General features: G+C 32.9%; 1 pseudogene; it reads left to right on the forward strand.

Moving 5' to 3' along the window:
* The first annotated feature begins 4,106 nt into the window (after positions 1 to 4,106).
* On the forward strand, positions 4,107 to 6,029 carry LOC111899701 (uncharacterized; annotated as a pseudogene).
* The last annotated feature ends 403 nt before the right edge of the window (positions 6,030 to 6,432 follow it).

Genomic DNA, 6,432 nt, shown 5'->3' on the forward strand with positions numbered 1-6,432 from the left:
TTTTGGTGATATCTCTCCAACAAGTCTTGGTGCATTTCGTACGGATACATGTCCTCATAGGACTTTTGGAATTCGGCGTTCATTGTGGCTATCATGATGCAATGAACCTTCGTTGCATCACGTTCATGAGTCTCAAAAGTAGTCATTTCAGCCGGAGTAGTGATTTATGGGTTGATCTTCTCGAGCTTCTCATCGAGGACATACTCCTTGTCCTCGTAGCGAGCAATCGTGCGAATGTATCTTATCCATTCGCTAAAGTTTGTTCCATCGAAAGTCACCTTTTGGCAAAGGCTCATCAATGTGAACGAGCTAGCAGCAGCGTTGTTCGCGTTCGACATCTACAAATAGAAAGGACAAAGATAGATTAGAATTTGAATCCCTAATTATCACCCAATAAGAAAAATTAGGGCTAGGATCCAACAACAATATTTACATATTAGAAAAGGGATGTCGTAATCTAACATACAAACAATTTGAAGGTAAGTGAATGACGATTCACTAATTCTCCACCATGAAAACATAACTTTAAGTTCTAAATGTATTGAGAATTCCTAGGTTTGGATGAGATTCATTGAACCTTTCAATGGCATGTTTAAATCTCGATATGCCCCTCTCGTTTGTGACTGGGATACCGAGGATCACAAAGTGGGTGTGAATTACCATGCAAATTCACACGGTGCCTTCATTGTAACAATCACCTATTCGATGTGCCGGTAAACCACACACGCTCCATTGAACTATGATAAACAATGAATCACCCTTTGCTACCTTTTCTTACAACCAATTAGTGTGCCGATAAACCACACACGCTCCAATAACTTGTTAGCAAGGGTGCAAAGTGTAATTTCATGGGATTGCATCAATTCACTTTTCCTAAAGTAACTAGGATTGGGAATTTTGAAAAACATGTAGTTACTTTGTATTTCATATTATACTTTTAATGAGGAGATGAGGTTGCCCTATCCTACCCGTTCGGCTAACGACCCTCCACCGATCAAGCAAGCGGTGGGTGTGAGTGTACACCCATTAAGCACCATTTTATAGGCAGCAACCTTATACCCACCTTATAGACCGGCTTCGTGAATAAGGCCTACTAACGGTAAGACTAGCATTTTAATTATACACACACACACACACACACACACACATATATATATATATATATATATATATTAATCTTGTAATATTATATTAGTATAGGGTTAAATTTTAAACTTGTAAAATTCTAGGGTTTGAAATTTAAATTGTCTAAATTAAACTTTTAATCACAAAACATAAATTTCAAAACTTGAGGGCAAGTTTTAAACTTTTCAAAACATAGGGGATCAAATAACAAATAATCCAAATTAACATTTAATCACATAATTATCCATATTTGATTTATTTAATTATTTCTTGCAAAACAATTTACCAATTTAATTAAAATAATTAATTAATTATCACATAAGGAAATTATTATTCAATTAATTGATAAATATCTTTAATTAGGTCAAGAATATACTCAAATATATAAAAAATCGGATTTATATTGACCCATTAAGATTAAGGTAAGTTACCAAAAGATAAACAGCAAGAAATCCCGAAATTAGCTCTTTCTGACGCTCGAACTCGCCGAGTACCACAATAGACTCGCCGAATTGAGCCTACTCGCCGAGTCCACTATGGGACTCGCCGAGTTCATCAGGCAGAATGACAAAATTCGAATTTTGCAAGCAACAATCAAGCAACCAATGCATCAATTCAATAGAAACAATCTAGGCTCTGATACCACTGATGGGTTTTAGCCATATGAACATCCCTATGTGCAAATACAAACCCTAATGCTTGGATCTAGGTTTCTCTAATTGAACATGCATTGTATCCAAGACTTTTGAACAATAGATCTAGGTAATAACATAAGAAAAACAGATCTAGAAGATTACCTTAAGTTGCTTGCTTGAATCTTCTTGTCCTTGGAGCTTAGAGTCACAATTGTCACTCCTCTAATGGCTTACAAACACCAACTAGCAAGAGGATGATTATAGAGAGAGGATAGAGGAGGAAGAAATCGGCCAAGGTTTCTTTAGAGACAAGGGTGTCGATTTTCCTTAACCCATAGTTTCTATTTATACTAGTTAGGCTCCTAGGGTTTCACCCTTAAACCCTAATTGGATAACTTAGGCCCTAAGCAATCCAATACCCTATTCATAAGCCTTGGATGATTTCAAGGTCTATCCAAAGCCCCAAAACCGTCCACCCCCTTATCCTTAAGGGATTATAGCCCAAAGTACAACTATCATACAATTGACAGTTTATGCCCTTCTATTTAATTAATCTCCTTAAGTCACCAAATTAATTCCTAAGTAATTTATGACTTATATTAATCAAATAATAATATTATTATTCCTTATATTATTCTCATAATATATTAATAATATTTCTTCTCTCATTCCAAATCATCCTGTCAAGTTGCTATGGTGAAGGCAACCCAAAAGGACCATGCACAACCGGGTCCAATACTTGCCAAATATAGTTGCAGCCTTAGACACTATTCCAACAAGAACAACCGTCTCCATCCTCTCCTCGTATCTCATCGGACTTCAGCGTCAGTCATCGCATATCACAACCATTGCACGCCATCGTCGCACACCACCTTCTCCCTTCAATTCCTCTCCGATCTGCAACTACACCGAATCCTAGGGTTTGAGTTGCCGACACGACCAGTCGTCATCGATTTCTTCAATCTATACCTCGGTGTACATTACATTCTTCTACATTTGTACCAAATTTAACGAACCTTATGCTTTGCTAATTGTCAATGATGATGTTCATTACCAAGGAATAATCAATTTCTTACTTTTTTTTCGATATGCTTACATCCCCACAATGTTTTCAGTTTCTGTTACTCCATCAATTTCTGAAATTGGTTGTTTGGCTGCTAAAATTGTTTGTTACCCCACATTGCTTACATCCTTTTTTTGATAAAATTGGTTGTTTAGCTGCTAAAATTGTTTGTTTGCTGAAATTGTTTGTTTTGTCTCCTTTATATTTGATGAAATTATCTGTTTATATGCTAAAATCATGAAATTGAGATGTGATTTTTACATAGGTTAGAGTTGCATGGGAGAAGAAGATGGAGTGATTTCTTTATTTTTTTTTCATGATTTCTTTTACTTGTAATCGTTTATTAGGGTTTGATTGATTGGTCTTTTGTTCTACATGATGTAACATGGATATAGCTTATATCAATTGTAGTTCAATATGGTTGGAACCTACCATTCATCCAATTCATGTTGCAAAGGCTATAGGTAAGATTGCTTCTTGATGTATGCAACAAATCTCACACATGAAGAAATCCAAGATAGGAAAGGTATCAAAACTGAAGGATAGGGTTCAGTTAATTTTAGAAAAAACAAATTGGAATAATTTTTGTGTTGTGTTTGAAAATATTTATGTTTGGATTTTATTTGAATTTTAGTATTAGTTGGTGGATTTGAAAATGTTTTTGTTTGATTTGGATTATGTATCGTGTTTATATATATTTTTTATAATTATTCAAAGAGTTATTTAGTTATTTTTTAAAACAAAAGCATTGAACTAAACAAAAATTATATAGAAGGGTAAAATGGTCATTTTTATCATTCAACATAGTAATTCAGATGTTCCACCCAAATACTATGTTATAAATTCAGATCTTAAAAATTCAGACCTCTTAAAATTTCAGATCTTAAAAATTCAGATCCTGCCAAACAACCCCTAAGTCGACTCATTGTCAACCCTAATGAAAGCGGAGAATATTCTATTATCATTAACACTTATTTATAGTATTTAACAACCAAACCCTTATAAATAATAATCTTAATTTATGGAATGGGGCACTTTCCGTAACGTGTAAAATATTCTATTTTAGGTATTTTTTAGTTGTCCAGTTAATGTGTTTGACATTCTTCCTGATCATTAATGTACCAACTCTCATGTGCTGTGATTTTATCTATTAAATTTTTTATTGAGGCGCATCAAGCAACTATATAAACCATGCAATTAATTGACATATAACCATAACTATCTATCTCCAAAAATAAAATAAATATTTTTTTCATCTCATATCATAAGGTCGAAAAAATCAAATGGCTACAAGAAATAGAATGATGGAGTTTCTGGGTGGAGCTGTTTCACAATCCCTGCAACAAGACGGTGTGGTGAGGCTGAAAATCTTAGTTAAAAGACAACAACTGGAGCAAGTTCTTGGACAAGTTGTGAAGAAACATGACAACAATGAGAGGTGTCATGTTATCCGACCAAGATCATCAGCATCAAAATGGATACAACAATGGTTGAAGGATATGAAAAGAATACAAATTCTAAGAAGCCATCAAGTGAAAAGAGATTTTCGGACTTACTGGAGACCTATCCTTCGAAGTATCCCGGAATCCCGAGTTTTAGTCATTTGAATTTTTTGGAAATGACAAAATTTAATTGTAAGGTTCTCTCTTTAACCTTTTTGTATGACGATTATTACATTACATACAGTTTGTTGGAATAATTTTTTGTATAAAAATATGATACTAGTAGAAATTATTGAATTTTTTTCCATCGTTACCTCTATCTTATGCTAATTATTATCTAATAATTCCGAATCGTTTAATATATAGAACTTATTTATAATTTGAATAAGATGTGCTTCATGTGTTTTGAAGCCATAAATTTCAAATAAATAAATAAATAATAAAAATAAAAAAAGATCAACCGTTCCAAGAAAAATGTGTTTCATGTATTAGAATCCACTTGGTCCCGTCTAATGGAATACAGGTAGGTTAATCCTCCCGCGTGCTGTATAGGAGTTTGATTACATTGGTTAACTAGTTATAAGATCCATATGTTATACAGTGTGGATAAAATAAAAAGTTAAATTGAAAGTTAAAACAAAAATTTATTTAAAATTGAAATTTTATATTTGAAATTTAAAATTTAAAATTTAAATTTAAAAAATATATCTTCTTCTCTTCTAATAAAACAGTATATTAACCGCCACATAGCCCCTCCCAATCTATTTTTCCTGCTCCTATCATCTAACTAAATTTCTGAAATTGCCCTGCATCCTTTGACTTGTAATATATATCGTATTGAAGTAGTAGTTTCCGTAATCATTCCTCTCTAATTCAAATCAAATCAAAATTCAAATCCTCTAAAATTCTTCCGAATTGAAGTTGTGATTTACGCATTGATCGCAAAACAAAGATGATCTAGTATCAAGGGATTATAAGGGGATGTTTTGGCATCAGAGCAGAATCATCGACTAGGGTTTATGCGTTTTCTAAGAATCTGTCTCTTATTATCTTTTTATTTGTCGATTGAATATATGCATTATCGATCGAAATACAGTTCCTTTTAACTTTTCGCCAAGCTTCTCATGATGGTACACCGTTCCTTTCAACTTCAACAAATTTGTTTGCGTTTATTAATTTTGTTATAATCGATCGAAATACAGTTGTGTTCGCGTATGAAACCTATCCAATCGTTTCTATGGATGATTGCTGATCTGATTGCTAATTGCTAATTGCTAAAGCACAAATTAGAAATTCAGAAATTGATTTGTTTCTATAATGATTGATAGTATGATGATTCAACATCACAAGAAAGGATAGAGAAGAAGATGCAGAATGCTCCACCTGGTCAAGGCATTGTTAGGATGCTTTCTCGAGAGGAATGGGAAGAATTTAGAGAATTTCGACCAAGAACTCCATTTGAATCTAAACTTGCTCGACCAAATGCATGAATAAGAACAGGGGAGCCTCTACACATGGTAAATCTTCAAACTTTATCACTAACATTCATTTCTTATTTTTTTCATAAGTTCTTCAACTGTTTGCTTAATCATATTACTATAAACAGTAGAAGAATGAATACAAGTAGATTGTTATCAACTTATTATAGGTGAAAATATAAAGTGTGTTGCTATTTTGTAGGAGGATGTTAAGGATTGGACAATTGATGTGTTGACAGATGCTCTTACAAGGGCTGAAGAATGTGTGAAATAGGGATCAAAGTAAGGAAAATTGAGCTTTTAAATGGTGTTTAGAAATGAAACTATTTTACATGTTTTGATGTAATATTCACCATAGAATATACAAAACTAATTAATTGAGAAATGGATGTTGATTAACTTTGTTAGTATATATGGAAAATGATGAAGCTTTTGTGCAGATGAGAAATATCAAATTGGAAGATATATGTTTTTAAACTAATGATTTGTGATTTGAATAATCAAAATAAATGTCTGCTTTTTATCAATTGTTTCTTTTTTACTTGATGCAAATTGAGTTTATAATAGTTATTAGACAAGCAATCATTTCTTACTCATCATCACTTATGGTTAAAAGGGTAAAATTGTCCATTCTCTTTGTATCCCTACTTATGATGGGTGAAATGAGTTACTATTTATCATGAAAAAAG

Source organism: Lactuca sativa, chromosome 4, assembly GCF_002870075.4.
Source record: "Lactuca sativa cultivar Salinas chromosome 4, Lsat_Salinas_v11, whole genome shotgun sequence".
NCBI classification, from domain to species: Eukaryota; Viridiplantae; Streptophyta; class Magnoliopsida; order Asterales; family Asteraceae; genus Lactuca; species Lactuca sativa.